The following is a 21,302-nucleotide window of genomic DNA, read 5'->3' on the forward strand; positions in this document are numbered from 1 at the left end:
ATTTTTTTCGTGCTTGGCGTTTTTTAAATCCTCTACCTCGTTTCTTACTACCTTTCTTCATAGCAACACCCATACCAAGCTTACTTTTAACTTTCATAATGTTGGCTACAGTGAAGGCAGCTGCTTTCTCACCAAAACTGCTATCTTTAGCTTGCACTCTTCCCCAAGCTTTGTTAGCTAGAATTTCGTCAGCTTTATTTCTTATCGCAATATCCTCCAAATTTTGCGCATAAGCAATATCTGATTTAGAAAAGACATTGCATGAAACTTTTAAGCCTATGGTTGATCCATTGAAGAAACTCGTAGAGGCAACTACTGATAAAAGTAACGCTACTACTGCTGAACAGCCAACGAAAAAGAAAAAGAAAATCGATTTCGATAATGTTTTCAAGTCAGAAGTAGCAACTGACACTCCCTACAAATCTAGAAATTTCAATAGTACTGCTAATGAATTAAATTCTACATTACAACCGCTTGATACTACGTTTGAGTCTGCTATTTCTACTGATGATAATGATGATGATCATGATGAATCATCACTTGATACAACTGCTATAAATTTGAACAAAAATGCTATTGGATGATTCGATTATATGAAACTATGTTCGATTATTGCATGAACCTGAGCAGAAAAGTAATTTAGACAAGACATTTGGTGTTCGCTAACATGAAAATACATATGTCATAGGCAATTCTCCAATTTCCTTCCAAAACGATAACGTGACTGTGAATGATAAAGCATTCAGCAAGACGCTTGGTTTAATGGAACTTCTCTTTCGTAAAGAACCTAATTCTAAATTAATCAGTTCATTGGATATTGAAAATTATATAAAAATTCTCGAAATCACTAACGCTCATCGAAAAAGATACGAAACAAATGGAGAATATAGCAATAAGCATGTAAATAAATTCAAAAAGTATATTGGTCCAAATTTATCTTTGAGCAGTAGCGCTAAGAAGCGAAAATCGACTATTGATGGAAGAGGTCTTTTTCCTAACTATAAAATAGCTAGAAAAAGAGTTATTTGATTACACAGCTCCACAAAAAAAAATGAAAGTATTTTCCCCGATATCTGACTGTATGTTCTTTATGTTTTTGAGGTCGCTGAATCCGAATCCGGGGTCCGTTTGACTCCATCACGTCAGGGTTAAGGGTATTTGAAGGTCAAATTGCGAATCGACCCGTTAAAAAATTTTAAAAAAATTCATAATATATCTTTGGGATTCCTGATTCCAAATCCAATCTTTTTTGAATCTCAACATGTCAGAATCAAGGTCAAACGGAGGTCGAATCATTCAAATCGGATGATACAATATTTTTGACTCTAGATTCTGAAAGAGCGGAAAATTTTACGTCCGAATACGTAGTAACTTTTTTTTTAAACCGACTTCTGTAGGTCACGTTGCGGTTATCCAAAATAAGACTTGGATATCTAGTTTTGGCCGGAACATTGAACGCAGATTAGAATTCTGGTTCTTTAGACAGTTGATCTTCATGTTTTTTGAGTCACTGATCACGAAGCTAGTCCTTTTTACTACATCGTAATGTCCGTTTAATTTAATGTCCGTTTGTGATAACGGACTTGCTTTTGTTCAAACGATCTACGTAATGGTTTTCTTTTAGGTGTTACTGGAACTGTTTCTATATCTCGTTTTAAATTCCAGCAGTAGTCTGCCATCATATTTATACCCCATGTTCCTTAATAGCGCTTTTCCATATCTTTCATGTCTTGATGGCATCTCTCTTCATGCTCTTCACTGAAATCACCTAATTTTTCTGGAAAGAAATCGAGATGAGAGTCTACAAAATGCAATTTGATGCTCATATTAAATCCTAAATTCTTATAGTTTTCAATCATAACACCTACTAGTTTTTTATAATTCGGACTTTTATTGTTCCCTAAAAAATACTTAGAAACTGCATGGAAGCTAGTCCATGCCGCTTTCTCTAAATTTGACATTTGAGATGTAAAATTGGGATCATTGAAGAGCGTTCGGATCTGTGGACCATCAAAAATGCCTGCCTTTAGCTTGGCTTCACTGAGTTTGGGCATTTTTTTCACTATATATCTAAAGCAATCTCCATCTTTATCTAGAGCTCTGACAAATTGCTTCATGAAACCAAGTTTGAGATGCAGTGGAGGAATTAAAATTTTTAATGTATCTACAAGAGGCGGCTGAATGACGTTGGACGATCCAGGCTGCAGAGAATTTCTCGTTGACCATTCCCTTTTGATGTAGTGATTTTGACGATCCCTGCTGTCAAAAAGGCACAAGAAGCAAGGGTATTTAATATTCCCGTTCTGCATCCCAAGAAGAATTCCAATGATTTTGAGGTCACCACAGATTCTCCATTGATGTTCTTTGTAATTGATTTTTTCTAAAACAATTTTCATATTGTAACGTTTGAGTGTTTCTCGCGTTAATAAAAGTTCGGACTCTTTACAGTAAATTCGCAATAACGTTTCCGAAAAAAGCAAGAATTTGACACGCGCGCAATCTAAATGATCAAAAAAAAAAAAATCTTTCGAGTGGAAAACCACGAAGCTTCCCAACTCGATGAGTTGTTTTCGAGATGCGATTGAGAGCAATTGCATCTATCGGGGAAAGGCCCGACAGCGCCGCAATTACTGCTCAATACGATCTCTTAACAGCAAGTGTATTTCGGAAGGGAAGATCTCTAAGGCTGCTTTTTTCTCATGAGAGAAATAGTCTCATGAGTTGAGCTCTTAGAGATCGTTAGGGAAGGAGTTTAACAGGCTAACCACTGAAAAGAAATTCGTCTCAGGAAATAGCTGAGGCTTTATTTCAACAACAGTGCTCGCGCTGCTAAGCAAGGTAGGAAAGTGAGTCCTTTTGCCGCAGCGACGAGCGAATTTATACATGCGAAATGGGCTCCTTTCTACGCTTGGTAGCCCCTACAACGCTATTTTTGTTTTTGACGCAAATTTTGTACATGTTTTGTCGAAAATGGCTCGATCGAATTTACAATTATGCGATTTAAAAAATTAAGCTGGAAAAGATGAATTTTTTAATATAAATTGCATCTCTGGGAAAAATCGCCTCTTAAAGTTATAAGCTATACAATTTAATAATCAAATTACGCCATTTTTACAATAAAATTATGGAAAATTTTTACATGGAAAAATCGCTTGTGGTTAGAAGATTGTTATCCATAGAAAAGATGATTAATGTTGCTCTCTAATTTTGAATAACAATTAAAAAACAGATTTGCAATTTTCTTTTTTAGCGGTTTAAAAATCAGCAAATTAGTAACAATCATAATCATCAATTTTACAGATACTTATGATCGATTTTCTATCTAACCGTGTCATTTTAATTGTTTAAAAAAATTATAAATTGTTTATTTATTGATAACTCAGTTAATAATGGGTTATCAAAGTGTCAAATTCTTGCTTTTCTGTTTTAATATGTCGAGATTGTAATCGCGTACTTGAAATAACAATATCGTTGTTTATTGCAAAATAACTAATAATGTTAACTTGTAAATTAGATTTGACTAACAAATATCGATTTGAGAGTTAAATTAACATGAAATTCAGGATCAGCGCATCAAATTTAACTAAGAAATACTTTTGTTCGTTTAAAAAACATTATAATTAACGATTTTCGGTTGTAAACAATAAATTTTCCCACGGTCGTGACGTCACGCTCCTTATATGGTAATGCTTTCGCAGAGTTGCCCTAACACATTTGCATATACGTGTGAAAAGCGCCTACGCTCAATTACCGATTTTCTCTAATTGTCTCGTGTATGACGGGTTGCCGTTTTGCAGAGGAAAATCGGAGACAAATCAGACAGGACCGTTACAATATTTTGGTAAGATTCTTTGAGAAGTGTAGAGTGAGCTATGGGTATTGGAGCCAGTACATTCGTATTGTGGAGCAATATCACTTTCAAACTGCCAATAAAAGAATCTATAAACAGTCTCCACTCATTCGGCTTGTAGACATTAACTTTGAAACTATTTATAAGTCCGTTGATATCATTGCAATACACTAATCCCACTGTATCATCTTTAGTAAAGAAACGTCGAAACTCTTGGTCTCTGTTCCTATAAATTGAAATCTTTACACCTTCTTCCAAAAGATTCTTTTGTTTCAGCCTTGAAGCCAAAAGTTCATGAGCTTCCTTTGAAAGTCCTAACTCTCTTCCTAAGTTACTCAATTCATTCTGCGTAAATTTTGCAGGCTCCTTATTCCTTTCATCCTGGTTTTCGTCACTTTCACTTCCTTTGTCTGTCTCTATCTCGCTGTCACTTTCCTCTGTTTGTACTTCTTCGGTACCTATTTCTTCATTGGCCAGGACGTCTACAACAGGATTCTTGGTATTACCACTATTTTTTGAAATCAAAACAGCTGGAATTACTTTATCGGTAAAAATATATTTGATTTTTGATTTATTTTTCCTATTGTATCCGTGAGTAATGGTATTGCAGAAGAAACAGTCTTGTTTTGCTTCTGGCATATTCCATGTCACTGATACAGAGTATTCCAACTTTGAAAGGTCCTTTTTCATATAACATGTCAGCAACATTTTATGACAGCGCAGACAAACGACATGTGGAACCCAATTCTCATCTTGATTCAATATTTCTGATGAAAAACAATAACTGTATGCAGTACGCACAGCACGAATGATATTTTTCCGGCTATATGGTGGTGCGTATGCAGTACAAACGTAACAAAAATAATTTGGTTTTTCCGGGTTGTCATGCTCATGACTAGAGGTTCTGGCTATACTTGTAGCTTTATACTTTGGTAAGGCCAAGTTAGCCACTTTAACAAAGCTACGGTCGCTTGATGACGACGCCTGCGGGCCCGCTTTCTCACCCTGACCAGCCGCCGATACTGGGCTTCCGACTCCCTGCATCGTAAGTTTTTCCGGTGTGTTTGCCATGACGGCATGAGCATCATGACCCAGGAACTTTGCCGGATAGCGAGACAACTCCGTTGCCCGCCGTCACCACGGGGAGGTGTCCTGGATGCAAACACATGGAAAAAACCGCTGCCAACAGATTCCAAAAATAAATATCTAAGTCTTATTTTGGATAACCGCAACGCGACCTACAGAAGTCGGTTTAAAAAAAAAGTTACTACGTATTCGGACGTAAAATTTTCCGCTCTTTCAGAATCTGGAGTCAAAAATATTGTATCATCCGATTTGAATGATTTGACCTCCGTTTGACCTTGATTCTGACATGTTGAGATTAAAAAAAGATTGGATTTGGAATCAGGAATCCCAAAAATATATTATGAATTTTTTTAAAATTTTTTAACGGGTCGATTCGCAATTTGACCTTCAAATGCCCTTAACCCTGACGTGATGGAGTCAAACGGACCCCGGATTCGGATTCAGCGACCTCAAAAACATAAAGAACATACAGTCAGATATCGGGGAAAATACTTTCATTTTTTTTTGTGGAGCTGTGTTATGTATATTGGAATAATCCAAACGAGCTCGTTGATCGATTGAGATTGGTTATTGCCGAACAAACCGCCGGTAATTCTAGTCATGTTAATGAAATTCATTCAATTATTGAAGAAATCCGTGAAGCTGGCTATATATATTAAGAGAATCCTAAATAATAAAATGAGTGTTGATGTGTTTGGACGTATATTGAATAAAAAAAAGGAGGATAATCGAGGTCCTCCTGGTATAGGGTATAATATCACTGAAGACGGACAATACGACGCGAATGATAAAAGAATTTGTTATATAGCCGATCTTCAGGAGAGTAATGATGCTGTAAATTTACGAACGTTGCCAAAAACTAGTGAAGCTAACGTTACTACGCTTACGAGTATGATAAATGATCTCTCAAATCGAGTAGTTATTGCTTAGTTAGAAAAAGATAATATTAGAAATCATAAAGAGAAAGAAAAAACTATTGGACCGTTTGGCATTTTAAAAACAACTTTAAAAATAGTTTAAAATGAAACATCAAAGAGTGGTGGATGAGTTACATAAACCAGCACGTCGAAACTATCCCCGTAGAAAAGTTGATGTACGCGGGATAGATGAGACATGGCAACCTGATCTTGTAGAGATGCAAGGCTACTCGAGAGAGAACAAAGGCTTTCGATATCTATTAACTGTCATTGATATATTTTCAAAGTACGCTTGGGCAGTTCCTGTGAAACAAAAAACTGGTGTAGATGTTGCTTATGCAATGAAGTCTATATTAAAAAAAAGGACGCACTCCTAGAAATCTACATGTGGATTATGGCAAAGAATTCTACAATTCAAATTTTCAAAGACTAATGACAAAGTATAAAATAAATCTATATTCAACCTATAGCAATCTTAAGGCAACTATTTGTGAACGTTTCAATCGCACGCTAAAAAATGTCATGTGGAAAAAATTCAGTCTTCAAGGAAATTACAAATGGATCAACATTCTAGCTGATTTATTGAAATCTTACAATAATCGAAAACATCGTACGATAGATATGAAGCCTAAAGACGTAACTAAAGACAATGAAATGCAGGTGTTGAGACGATTCTCTTACGACCGATGTCTTTTCGTTAAGAGCCCTAAATTTCAAGTAGGCGATAAAGTAAGTGTGAGAAAGTCTAAACACCTTTTCGAAAAAGGATACACTCCTAACTGGTCTACTGAGATTTTTACTATTCAACGAGTTGCGAAGACAAAGCCTATCACTTATCATTTAAGAGATTATAAAGGCAATCCAATTGTTTGAGGTTTTTACGAGCAAGAACTACAGAAATCTATGTATCCTGATGTATATCTCATTGAAAAAGTTTTAAGGAAACGTGGTAATCAAGTATACGTTAAATGGTTGGGATTCGACAATTCGCACAATTCATGGATAGATAAGACTTTATACGTATGAAAGAATAAAGACGTTTATGTAAAGTAACTTTTATTCAAATAAATATCATAATAATAATAAATAATTTTTGTTTTATTTTAATGGTAAGAGCCCCAACCTTCGCTCTCACCTGTGAAGTACTTCCATTTGAGCATCATCACTTGTGAGTCCATTAGAACAAGTCGAAACCTGCTTTAGTAGAAATACCTGTGACTCATTAACCTCTCCACAATATATTTTATAATAAATTTATTGTACATAGTTTATTGAAATAAAGATACATTGATGTTACATTAAATAATAAATTGAAATCTACCAGCGCTATGATATTCAATCTGTAAACAATATTTTTGTACATGATCTGAAAGTAATATATAAAGATCATAATGTTTCATGATGGCTCTTGAAATTCGATCTGGTAAAATAAGTTGGAATTCACAATCGAGCTCGAGAATGATTCGATTGTTATCTTCTTCCTTAAATTTTGTTACAAAATAACAATGATTTTCTTCAAGTTCATAATGATTTTTCTCCGGTAGTGGATCAAAGGGCTTCATAGCTATTTTATTTAACATTTCTAAGTCCATCTTGCTATCGAAGACTTGAGAATAGTGGAGAAGGAAGTGGATTGTTACGTCTCGTGCATCAACTACGAATAGCTAATGAATGAGACGTTCCAATATGTTGACTAGTGGTCGGATATGTCTCACTTATAATAAATATATGTGGAAATGTATGTTTGATAAGTGTACTACCTTGATAACCGTAGCCTTTAATTGTTGATAAAATGTAGCAGGCTCTAACTGCTTGTTGAATTGTATGAATGTAGCAGGCTCTAACTGCTTGTTGAATTGAATAAATGTAGCAGGCTCTAACTGCTTGTTGAATTGAATAATTGTAGCAGGCTCTAACTGCTTGTTGAATTGAATAGGATAGGTTGTAGAATAATACTTGCACGAATATTACTTTGTAACAGTCGCGAGTTTATTAATTAAAATGATCACCAATTGTCGAACCGGTGTGCACGGAGTTGAATCTTACAGGTACTTATTGACAGACTGACGGACTACTGATCAACTGACTCGTAATGATGTTCATTGCTTTTTATATGTTAATTTTCAGGTTAGTATCGAATTGTGACATTTTGTTTTTTGCTGAATATACATTCTTGTGCTCGGTGACTTTATTTCGGAGTGCTATTTGTTTGGCGTTTTGTCAGCTTTCTGCTGACGTGTGAATATTTTAGCAGTTTTGAATTTCCTGAATATGCATTTGTTACAAAAGAGGATGTGTCGTAAGGTGTAACAACTTTATTTCGGAGTATCATTTACCTCGCGTTTCGTCAGCTTTCTGCTGACGTACGAATAGTTTTAGAAGCTTTGAATTTCACGAGTGTGCAGTTGTTACAAAAAGGATGCGTCGTAAGACGTAACACCCCAGGGCCTAAGACATTGCAATATGATTGCAATGTTTTGCATAAAAATACTTCTGAAATTCAAAGCTACTAGTTTGCGGTTTATACAGAGATTTTGTGGTATGTACATTTTATTTAGTATATAAGGAGTGCAGTTGCTCGACTTTGTACAGTTCAAGTTTTTCAGTTTACGATGTTCGGGTTCCCAAGGAAACGTTATTCTATGGTCTGTGTAAGTATTAAAGATTGATTGTAATTCTTGTTGCCATGCAAATATGCTTGTAATTTTGTAAAAATAAATATATATTTTTTCCTGTTTTTAGATAAAAAGATCAAATCTTTGTTTTTTATTTCAATTCCTTTGTCATCTCAGCCTAATATCCTAAAGCGAATATCTCACTTCCCTCCCCACTCAAAATGTAGCCATGACGGGAAGCAGTTGGGGTACTGAACGACACGACAATGTATTAAATTTTTGTTGAAAATAGGTCATGTTTGTATTTGACTAGTGTTGTTTCGAGAGGTGAGGTTTGTTCAGAAATAGGACTGTGTATATCTGGGTAAATTTGTATCTTGGTGTCTGTGTCATTCAGTGTTTTTGTATGTAATGTTTCCAGTTGTATGTCTGCATTTTGTTCGTTATTTTCTGTCATGTTACCATGGTTTTGTCGTTCTAGTGTCACTAACAGGTGGGTTATTGAGCTAAAGAAGGCCCATAGTAGGTTCATAGACCAGCCATAAACCATGTGCAGCGTATATTCTCTGATGATGGTGTCAATTGTCCATTTTGTTATTTGCAGTATTATTAATATCATGATGATTACTGATGAGATTGATCCGCACATGACTAGCTTGTTGAACATGTGATTCCATGTGCTTTCTGCCAATTTTGCAAGTGTATTTTCTGTAAAAATATTCCCTGTTGTTCCTTCGCCTGATATCTCTTTAGCTATAATGTTTAACAGAGATGCTTTTTCCATGGGGAACATTATTTGTTGTTGTAGTTGGTCCAATTCTTGTTGTGAGTATATGCCGCTAGTTGCTAATGAATCTATGGATTCAAATTTCCATTTTATGTTTGTGTTAGGTTTGAGTGCTTGTGGTGGTATTGTTTCCATTGGTTTGGGTGTTAATTTTATCCATTTGCTGTTTACTTTGTAGTATGTAGGTATTATGGAGTTGCAGTTCATTGGAGTACCTCTTCTTTTGAGGATATGCGTTTTTGGAGTAAGAAACCAGGTTTCATTGCCTGAAATTATTGGTAATTCGCTGTAGCATTCGTTAAGGTGCTGTGCCTTCACTACAGTAGGGGTGCATTTTATGACATGAACTGCTTCTCCTGCGATCCTGGCAATGTATCCAGGTTTCTTCATGATGTTGTATGCGAATTCATCAGGGGAGAGGGTTGCAAGGGATAGGGAGTTTTGTATTGTTTTCCTCTCTACTTCACACCTATCTGTAATGATTTTTTTATAAAGGTCGTTCAGCTGTCTGCCCAAATGCTTTTCGACATATACAAATTTAGAATTTACATATGTGAATAAATCTATGTTGACCTTGCTTTTGCTAGTAACAGTATCTTTATCGAATTTGTATTTGTTGAAGTTATTGTTTTCTTCCGCGATAAAGAGTTTTGGGTGTTCTGTTCTTATGAATTCTCTGTAGCATTTCAGTATTTTATCTTTAGCTGTTAAAGCAAAGGTCGTGTCGCTAGTGTTTACCATGTATATTATATCGTCATTGTGTGTGTTAAAGTATTTTGTTACTGGACCTTTATATAAAATATCGTAAGTGTTAGTAAAACATTCTTCCTGAGGTAAAATGTCCCAAAATGTATAACCCCCGTCAGAGTCTACGCAAGTTGTGTCTGAAAATTTACATATCGTTCCTGAGCTTAAATGTAATTTGTCATTACTCAGACAAATTTTCGCATATGCTTGTATTAATGTGATTTTAATTGTGCCTTGAACAAGTACCTTACTCCATGATCCGAACCTGTCTGCGTAGGCTACGCCGCTGCAGCTTCCTGCATCGCCAGCGAAGTCTATGCCTTTGGTTGTTGTGGCGTTTATTTTTAAATCGGCAATCGTATGAAAATTGTCATACTTAAAAATTCTTATTTCGTGGATAGTTTGGCATTGTTTATGGCTCAATTCATACAAGTATTCTTGTTCTCCATTTTGTTCAGGTTCGAGGCGTCCGAATAATCCGCATTGGTATACTGTCCGATGGATTTCAATTTTGCATTGATGTACTGGAATATTTCTAAATTCGGCTGCTTGGATAAGTTCTACATTTACTATTGTTGAATTTATGGTTTTGGTGTTAAAGTCGCATTCGTCAGCGTCCAGTAGGGAGAATGTTGTGATGTTTGTGTTTGTGGTGCCGCAGTGATATCCAATGTATGCATAAGTAATTTGAAAGAATGTAATGAATAACGTTATTTTTGAATACATGATTTGTTTGTCCTAAAACAGAGAAAGGTTTATTATTTTATATACTTTTGTGTAATATTAATTTATTTGCATGAACTGTATTCGGTTTTCCACCCTTATTTATTGTTACATTATATTTGTCTGTGATGTTTAATATTTCAAAAGGACCCAGGTTTTGATTCTTTTCTAATTTTCCTGGTTTAGGTTCTTTAATGAGCCACACTTGATCTCCTATTTTGAAATTGCAAGGGTTTATGTGGCGATCATAATATTTTTTTGATTTTTCTTTTGCTATTATGAGGTTTTCCCGCGCTAAGCATGCAATATCCTGCATGTTTTGTATAAGTGTGGATAGATAACTATTAAATGTTGGCAATTGTTCTGAAGTTTTTAATGGTTCACTAGATGGTAATCGTGGTGGATAAGCGAAGACCAGTTCATGCGGAGTAAATCTATGTGCGTTGTGAATGCTTGTATTGTAATGAAATTGGGCTAATTCTAATAAATTGTCCCATTCAATTTTTTTACTAGAAAAATTTTTTAAATATTCACAAAGGGGGTGGTGTGCTCTTTCTAGGGAGCCGTTTGATTGTGGTGAAAATGCGGTGGTTTCTATTTTTGCAAATTTAAATCTACGAGCAATGGCTTTTAAAATTTTACTTGTAAAGTTTGCTCCTCTGTCGGACTACTTTTGGTGAACTGAAAATACATATAAATCTTTTGATTAGGGCATCTGCAATTGTTTCTGCCGTTTGATCGCTGAGTGGAACAACTATTATGAATTTTGAGAGGAGGTCTTGGATAGAAAGAATGTATTTGTTTTGATTGTTAGTAACGTTTAGAGGTCCTACTATGTCCATTGCGATTTTGTCGAATGTTTTCATGGGAGTATCCGTTATTATCATTGGTTGTCTAGTTTTTATTCTTTTTAGTTTGTTTCTTTGACAAATTTCACAATTTTTAATACGGTTCTCTATATCAGTTTTCAGATTTTCCCAATAGTATTTGTTCTTTATTCTGTTCCATGTTCTGTTGATTCCCGAATGTCCTCCTAGTGCGCTTGAGTGATATTGGTCGAATATGTTGTCTCGGTCTGTGAGTTTTACGTAGTCGATGTAATTTAGGTAAATGATAATTTTAGTTTTAGAGTTTTCGAATGTTGTCGCTAGAATGTTTTCTATTTCAGTCCAGTGTATGTTTTTTAATTGTAGGTCTTTTGAGATGCTGAATGTTTTTATTCTCTTGCGAATTATTAATGTTCTTAATAATTTGAAGAGACTTTTGAGATTTTCCTTTATTCTCATAGCCGACTGTCTTGTGTCAAGGCAGGCTATGAAGATGTTTTTTGTTCTTGACTGTATTATTTCAATTTCTTGGGGTTGTAGATTTTTGTCTGGTTGTATATGTTTGATTTTCATTAGACTTTCTGTTACGTTATCTAATGATTGATGTTTGTAATCGATAAAATGTATAGTGTTGTCTTTTCTTGATTCGATGGGTTTTTTCGTAAATCTTATGTTATGTTGTTTCTGTGTTGTATTTTCGTCATCTATATGTACTTGTGTTTGTGTAATATTTTTATTTCTATTTCTTTTTTCTTTGTCTTGTTTTCTTATTATTTTGATTTGTTCCTCTTGTTTTTCTTGTTCATTTGTTACTATTTCTTTTGATTCTTGTTTTGCTTTTTGTGCTCTGGTAACTGCGTTTATTTTTATATTTTCTATCGGATTTCGTGAGAGTGCATCGGCATTTGTATTTATTTTGCCAGGTTTGTAGATAATGTCGTAATCATAATCTGCCAGTTTTAGTCTCCATTTTTGTACTCTTGAATTGTTGTCTGCTGATTTAAAGGATAACAATGGTTTATGATCACTAATGACGGTAAATTTGTTTCCATATATGTAATTCTTAAATGTTTTTATTGCGAATACTATGCCAAGTGCTTCTTTTTCGTATGTATGGTATTTTTTCTCTGCTGATTTTAAGATTCTTGATGCGAATGCTATTGGTTTGTCGTCACCGATCTCTCCTTGAGAGAGTACACAACCCAGCGCGTAGTTTGAAGCGTCTGTTGTAATGATGAATGGTTTTTCCATATCTGGGTATTGAAGAACTGGAGTTGTGCATAGGGCGTTTTTTAATTTTTCAAAAGCTTCTTGTCTTTCTTCAGTCCAAATAAATGGTTGTTCTTTTTGTAGTAAATCTATGATAGGTTTTGCTATTTGTGAAAAGTATCCAATAAAGCGTCTATAATAGCTTGTTAGGCCTAAAAATTCTCTGATATTTTTGATAGTTTTCGGGATAGGAAATTTCTTTATTGCTTCTATTTTCTTTGGGTCTGTTTTGATACCTTCTTCACTTATAATGTGGCCTAAGAATTCTACTTCCTTTTGGAAAAATTTGCATTTACTCGTTTCAATTTTTAATCCTGCTATTCTTAATTTTTCTGCTATGAATTTGAATCTTTCATTATGTTCTTCAACTGTATTTGCAACGATAATTATATCATCGATGTACAAGTAGCAGAACCCTTTTTCCAATAGGTCTCCGAGTACTTTTGTTAGTGCTCTTTGGAAGACTCTAGGTGAGTTTATTAGTCCGAAAGGTAATACTTTGAATTCAAAACGTCCCATGCCAGGGATACTAAATGCCGTTTTATGTATATCTGACTCTTTCATTTTTAGTTGATGAAATCCGGAAACCATATCGATGGTGGTAAAAACTTTGTTTTTTCCTATGCAATCGAAAATTTCCAATATATTAGGTATAAGATATGGATCTGGAATAGTTTTTGCATTCAATTTTCGATAATCTATCATCATTCTCCATTTTTTCTTTCCGTCTTTTGTTAATCCCTTTTTTGGCACAATCCATACTGGCGCGTTATATGCACTTGTTGAAGGTCTAATTAAGTTATTTGTAATCAGTTTTTTTGTCTCATCACATGCGATTTGCTTGAGTGTATATGGCAGATGAAATTGTTTAACATATACTGGTTTATCATGAGTTAAATTAATTTCGTGTTCTTCTATGTTGCATTGGCCAAGTTTATCTCCTTCTAACCAGCATATGTCTTCAAATGACAGTATTAAATTTTTTATGTTTTCTTTTTTTCGTTGAGTCAGGTGTTCTAAATTTATTGTATCTATCAGTTGCTTTCGTCGTATTGTTATTTCATGTTCTTGTGTCTCTTTTTGTGTAATTTCGTTGTGCGTAGTTGTAAATATATGTGTCGGTTTTAAATTAGTTTCTTTAGGTGTGAATTTTTCATTGATGTTTTTGAAGTTATTTTCTATATCATTTATAATGTGAAGGTTCGTCATTTTGTCATATTTTCTATCTATCTCTCCTGCAACGTTATCTCTCAATGTGTCGCAAAAATTTGAATAATCATTAATAGTATAGTTCTCCTTGGTTTCATTGGATTCGTCTTCCAGGGCTTTATTAATGTTTCCAATAAATTGTGTTACGCTTGAGTTATAGTTAGGTTGAGATATTTTTGTTTCTGGATTCCCATATATTTGATCATTCGTACTATTTTTCGTTTCTTCTTGTATGTCGCTTATTATATTTAAGATTTGAATTACATCTTTATGTATTGATACTTCTTTGCTGTGTGTAATCGTATTTGTTTCAATATCATTTTTGTTTACTATGTGTCTTTTATCAAATGCTATAGGTTTCCATGTGTCATGATGTTCATTAATTTCTTTTGAGGTTTGTACTGTAAATGTGTTTGTTTGATTTCTGCTAGTGATTTCTTTTAATGGCACTTTTTGATTATTTATTTCCAAGTATCCTCTGTCTAATCTTAATTTGTGTTTGGATAAGGCATTTATTCCTATTATTCCATCGTAAGGAATAGAGAAGTTATCCGGTGCTACATGGAAATCAAATGGTTCATCTGCAATATACATTTGTGTTGAACCTATTGTTCTTATTGCGTCTTCTGTGATTCCTGATATAGATATTTGTTCATTTCTATTTAACTGCTTTTGTGGAATGCTACTATTTTTGATAATATTTAGTTGTGCTCCACTGTCTACTAGTAGTTGCAGTTTATTATTCGAATTTGGTTCAACTATTTCTATGTACTTGAGCAGATTTTTTAATTTGATAATGTATATTTTGGTATAATCATTTGTAATTTGTTGATTAATATCAGTACTATTTTTAGCTATATCTGTCTGTAGCATGGTACTCTCTATTTCCTTTATATTTTCTTTGAATTTGCTGTATGTATCTATGTGATGTTTTGTTTGTGTTGGGAGAGTGAGTGTTTTGTCGTGGAACGTTTTTGTCTGCTCTTTTTTTAGGCGTTCCTTCCCAAAGGAGCTCCAGAGTTTTCCGAGTTTGTCCCATGTTTGCGACATTGTTCTGTTGTATGACCGACACCTTTACAGATTCTGCAAAATATTCTTTCTTCTCGTAATCTTTTAATTTTTTCACAGTTATCTATGTTATGTCCAGTTTCGTTGCAACCTTCGCATGTGATTGAAATATTTTGAGTTGGATAATTTTTTAGTGCTTGTAATTTCCTACATTCACTTGCTATGTGACCTATATTTTTGCAATAAGCGCAGAATTTTTTCCTTTGATCATTGTTAAAATTGTTTCTGTATCCGCTATTGTGGTTTCTATTGTAAGTGTTATAGTTTTGCTGATTTTGCTGAGGGTTTGCAGATTGTTGTGTATTCGCGATTTTTCTGCAGTACTTTGCTGTGTGACCTAATTGATCACATAATTGGCATTTATAACTTGATTTATTTCTTTGTTTTGTGAAATATATTCGCGCTTCTTCACAATCTTGTTCTTCGTGTCCCTGTTCTTGGCATAGGGTGCATATTCTATAAGGTGATCTATTTTTACCTGTTGTGCAAAATTTGATAGAGTGACCTTTTTTATTGCATTTTTTACAAAAGACCTCAGGGCATTCTTGCGTTGAATGACTTCCTTCGTCACAAATATCGCATTTATTTACCTTTTGTGTGATCTTATTTTTACACTTAATGGCTTCATGTCCTGTTTCTCCACATTTCCAGCATTTTATGTAGTCGGCAATGTAGGGGCATTGACCTACCTCATGTCCTAATTCTTGACAGTATTGGCAATGGATATTTCTTCGTTTATTCAGTGGGCAAGCGCTTATTGAGTGTCCTTTTTGGCTGCAGTATTTGCATATCAAATTGATTTTGTCTAATGAATTTTTACAATTATTAGAAAAGTGATCTGATCCTTTACAATAGACGCATGCTGCAGAATGGCAAAATAGTGCTTCGTGTTGGGGGTCATGGCAAATTTGACATATCATGATTTTTTTTGGTAATTCAGGTCTATAATAATCATTGTATTCGGCATATGTGTTATTAATTGTTACATTGTCTGTTGTTTTTCTAATATTTATGTCATTTTCAATTTCTATGGCTTTTTTGGACATTTCTTGTAATGTTGTCTCATTGCCCAGTTCGTATTTTATTTCCGTTCGCATTCCTTTTTTAAAACATTTTGCTGCGTCCGCATCTAATTCTTCGTAGAAATTCTTCCTGGCTATTTCATTTGTTTCTTGTATTCTATATATTTCTTTTATTTCTAATACCAATTGACATAATCTATTTGTGTATTGGATAATTGATTCTGTAGTTCCTTGTGTTATTTTGCGTATCCTAGCACGCAGTTCGTGTATGTCTTCTTGAATGGGGTATAGACTTCGTATTGCTGTAATTAATTCGTCTATTGTTTCTACACAGCTGTTTCCTAAAGCTTCTTCTGCCTCTCCCTTCATTCTCACTTTCAATAATTCTACTACATTATGTTCATCTTGATCTTCTACTAAATTTTTTACTCGTCGTAATCTTCTGATGAACTTTGCGGGTGGCATATTTTTGCCATCGAAGTCCGGAACATAATTTACCAATTCTTTAAGTGATAATTTGATTGGGTGTGAATTTGCCATGTTTATTGGGTTTGTTGCTGGACTTGTGATACGTTGGTTTTCTTGAATTTGTCTTTGAATTTGCTGAGTGTTTCTTTCACTCTCCTTTTCGTTTATGTATTGTGTTTTGTTTATTTTTCTAATGTCTTTTTTTGAATCTTCGATATTCTGTTGTTGGTTAATAGGTTCGTCAGAGTTTTTTGGTAATGAGTATTTTGTGTAGACAGATTCTTCGTTTGTGTTTATGCTGAATAATATATCTTTTGGTGTCCCTAATATTAGGCTTTGTTCACCTAAAAATCCTCCAATGTCTGAATATCTATCGTGTTTTTCTGAGTCAAATGTGTCAAACGTCTGGTCTAATAGTGAATATTTATCTGAATCAGTGCAGTCGGTTTTATTTGTTTGTTTTTCTGTTAAATCAACTAATTGGTCAACTGTTGGTATGATTTTCTTTATTGCTCCTGTGTTTTTTTCTTTTCTTACGATTTCTTCTTGGGTCTTGGTCTTAATAGGCGATCTTTGTAGCTTGTTACTCTTTTTGAAAGCTATCTCATCCAGTCCTTTTTCTAAAAGGTCTTCTAATTTTGGATTCTTGTCGATTTGTGATCGCGTAAGTTTCCTAATTATGGATGATGTGTCTTTCTGTGTGCTGGACTTCTTGCTCATTTATTGCACTTTCGTAATAAACGGGATAAACAAAGGGAATTCGACAAAATCAAAATAGATGAAGTAGAAAAAATATATAAAATAAGATAAATTATTGTTAGCAAAAAATTATGGTAGAAGTATATGGAAACACAATTGCTTATTGTGATGACAAAAATAAAAGGGGAAAAAAGAAAAGAAAAAAGGAAATTCTATCTACGTATGGTATTTGACCTACTGGCTGAAAATTATTTCTCGGTCACTTATTTCTGCTGTTGTCTTAGTTTCATAATTTTGCAAAATTGCAATTTTGAAATTTGGTCACTATGAAAGAAAGTGACGTGTGCTGCTTACTTCTGTAATACGACGCCTACTCGTATATCCGCGGTTTTCGAACTCTTTCTTTTATGTTTGATGCGTTAATTCATTAATAAGAACTAAGTTTTAATATGTATAAAAATAATTTCCTTTATCTCAATCGAATGTATTTTTCGTACCGGAACCAATTGTTACGTCTCGTGCATCAACTACGAATAGCTAATGAATGAGACGTTCCAATATGTTGACTAGTGGTCGGATATGTCTCACTTATAATAAATATATGTGGAAATGTATGTTTGATAAGTGTACTACCTTGATAACCGTAGCCTTTAATTGTTGATAAAATGTAGCAGGCTCTAACTGCTTGTTGAATTGTATGAATGTAGCAGGCTCTAACTGCTTGTTGAATTGAATAAATGTAGCAGGCTCTAACTGCTTGTTGAATTGAATAATTGTAGCAGGCTCTAACTGCTTGTTGAATTGAATAGGATAGGTTGTAGAATAATACTTGCACGAATATTACTTTGTAACAGTCGCGAGTTTATTAATTAAAATGATCACCAATTGTCAGACCGGTGTGCACGGAGTTGAGTCTTACAGGTATTTATTGACAGACTGACGGAATACTGATCAACTGACTCGTAATGATGTTCATTGCTTTTTATATGTTAATTTTCAGGTCAGTATCGAATTGTGACATTTTGTTTTTTGCTGAATATACATTCTTGTGTTCGGTGGCTTTATTTCGCAGTGCTATTTGTTTCGCGTTTTGTCAGCTTTCTGCTGACGTGTGAATATTTTAGCAGTTTTGAATTTCCTGAATATGCATTTGTTACAAAAGAGGATGTGTCGTAAGGTGTAACAACTTTATTTCGGAGTATCATTTACCTCGCGTTTCGTCAGCTTTCTGCTGACGTGCGAATAGTTTTAGAAGCTTTGAATTTCACGAGTGTGCAGTTGTTACAAAAAGGATGCGTCGTAAGACGTAACAGGATACTACTGGTAATGATTCTTCTAACAGAATGACGTTTGCCGAGCTCTTCTCTCTCTTAAGACCTTTACCCCACTACTACACTTTTTTCTAGCCGGCACGACCGCCTCTCTCCACTTGCTACTTCTTCCACCTCCACTTGCTGCTTCTTCCACCTCCACTTATATTTTTAGTTTGTTAAGTGTATATACTATACAATGATTTTTTAGTATAGGTTCAAGAATATGATTCATCATTATTATACGTTTTTTAAATAGTGCTCGTGATATTATACTACTTAGTTGCATAATACGACGTTGGAAACGTTCTCGATCTCGTGCAAGCTGCTCCCACACTCCTTTCCTCGAGTCTTTGTCTTCAATAGGAAGATGATGAATTTGAATATTATCCGAGAACCATACATACTTCGAATCGCGAATGCTCTTCTTGTTTCATCTAATAGGCGCCATGATGAATCACAAGAGGATAGTCTTGCTATAGCTATTTCTCCTCACTGAATGATGGTAAAGCAAACTATGCACCCTTATTATAAATATATTAGAACTCGAATGACTTCCCTCTATCGGAACTTAAGGTTAATTATAGGAATAGTGAGAGCCCCAACCTTCGCTCTCACCTGTGAGGTACTTCCTTTCGAATCAACGCTCATGAGTCACCTTTACATCGAGATAAAATTCAATGGAAAGGGCTACATTAAGAACTTTTTTTTTACCTCTCTACAAAAGGAAATAAGAGGATAGTTAAATAAAGGAAAAAAGACTATTCAATTAGATATATTTTTTTTTATTATTCATAGTGTAGCTATTTACATTAGTATTATAATACATTTAATTACTATTCGTTGAAAATAGAATTATGTTTAAATTCGAAGTTTCAACCGACAATATGGTAAATAAATAACTCATCATTCTCACTGATCATTCTCACTTCTGATGTAGGTTGTTCAACATTTCTTGATCTTTTTCGAGTACTATGTTAACCCTTTTAGGAAGGAACACATCAAATTCGTCATCAATTGTAATAACAACGCTAAATCCATTTTCGTTGTTAATGATCTAACTTTAGTAACTTGATATAATGTGTTCGATGTTAGTTGGGACATCGCCTTCCGAGGAAGGAAAGTCGTCTTGGAAATTTTATTTATTGCTGAGAAATCCATTCTGTAAAATAAAAAATCAAAGAATTAATTATTTATTTATTTATGACTAAGGTATTAATAAACTAAAATTATTTAAATATCTTACTTGTTTTAATAGTTAGTGGAAGATGTATTAGACGTTGAGGTAAGACTGTTGCTTGAGTGAGTGCTGAGCAACTATTTCGAACAAGAGTGAGCTCTTAGTTTTATAAGTGGCATCCCCACTCTTAAAGCTCAAGCCGCCGTCGCCGGTTCCCTCTCTTTCAGTCTCCCCTCTCTCATGATTCTTCATCTAAAACCATTCTCCTACTTTATAGACTCAGGTATCCATTGTTTCTCCCTCTCCATTACTAGTCATCAGCGACATCTAGTAACTGTCGAAGGAGTAGAATTCTTTCGCTGGTGCTACCCTCTAGAATTATTTTCTTCAATTCTGAATCTTTTCATATTACTATTTTGTTCTATCACTTCGTCTTCTTTTCTATACCTCTTTCTTCGTAGCTGTTCAATTCTTTAAGTAAAATTAATTCCAATTTAAAGATCTGATGAGGTTGAATATCTGCCAACGAAACATACGTGTGTAACCTAATATGAGTGTTTGATTTATTTTTACAACGGGTTGGCTCTCAAAATTGGAATTAATTTTACTTAATAAATAGAGAGTGCTACATATAATACATATGTTCAACTCTTTCTTTCATTTCAGCAATTTCGAGAGTTTTATAATGCCCCCATCGAAGTGTGTCCGGATTATTATCAAAAATACAACGTTTACCATCATGAGGGCTTAGTGCTGTATTTTCCTCTCTCTCTCTGTTATTAATTGATATAATTTGGATCGAATATTACATTGAGTACGTTTAATAATTTCCATTTCGTTTAAACACTTTCGATAATCTGAGTGAGTTATTGTATTTTTTACTGTATGTTTTTTCACTCATTTTGCCTTTTTCAAGGGATCCTTATTTATTATTTCGATACTGTATAGTTTACTTCGTAACTCAATGTACTGCCTCATAATAGCAGCATTGCACTCATCCTTCATAACACCAAGAACTTTTTTGTTAGCTAGAGGCATTCCAAATTGATTATTATCAGCAAGATAATCCGATGTGTCAAATTTATCAATATCTACTTTTATGATCTCATACATATCAACATCTTGAATTTCATAAATGAGGCTGTCAGTATCAGTATAAAGTAATTTACATTTTTCACCAATTCGTTGCTTCATGTAACCATAATGAAAGTCATAGACTAATGTTTTTGAAAGATCTAATACACATAGATCGATTTATATAGGTTTTTTAATACTGATAGTTGTCCAGGATAATTGAATAGCAGCAAAATTTTCATGAAAGATGGAACTACTATGGAAATTTGGTTGGGCAATTCGAGCTTCAGCGCGATATCTACCACCCCATTGATTGATCAGTTTGACATCTTTTCGTTTTCTTTCGTCTTTCATTGTTTTTCCATATACTGCATTAATCATAAGCTGGTAAAATAATTTTTCAAACTCATTTTTAGCTTGCTTTCTTTTTTCAGTATTTAAATCAACATAT

Source organism: Phymastichus coffea, unplaced genomic scaffold, assembly GCF_024137745.1.
Source record: "Phymastichus coffea isolate CEN01 unplaced genomic scaffold, Cenicafe_Pcof_1.1 PCOF00025, whole genome shotgun sequence".
NCBI classification, from domain to species: domain Eukaryota; kingdom Metazoa; phylum Arthropoda; class Insecta; order Hymenoptera; family Eulophidae; genus Phymastichus; species Phymastichus coffea.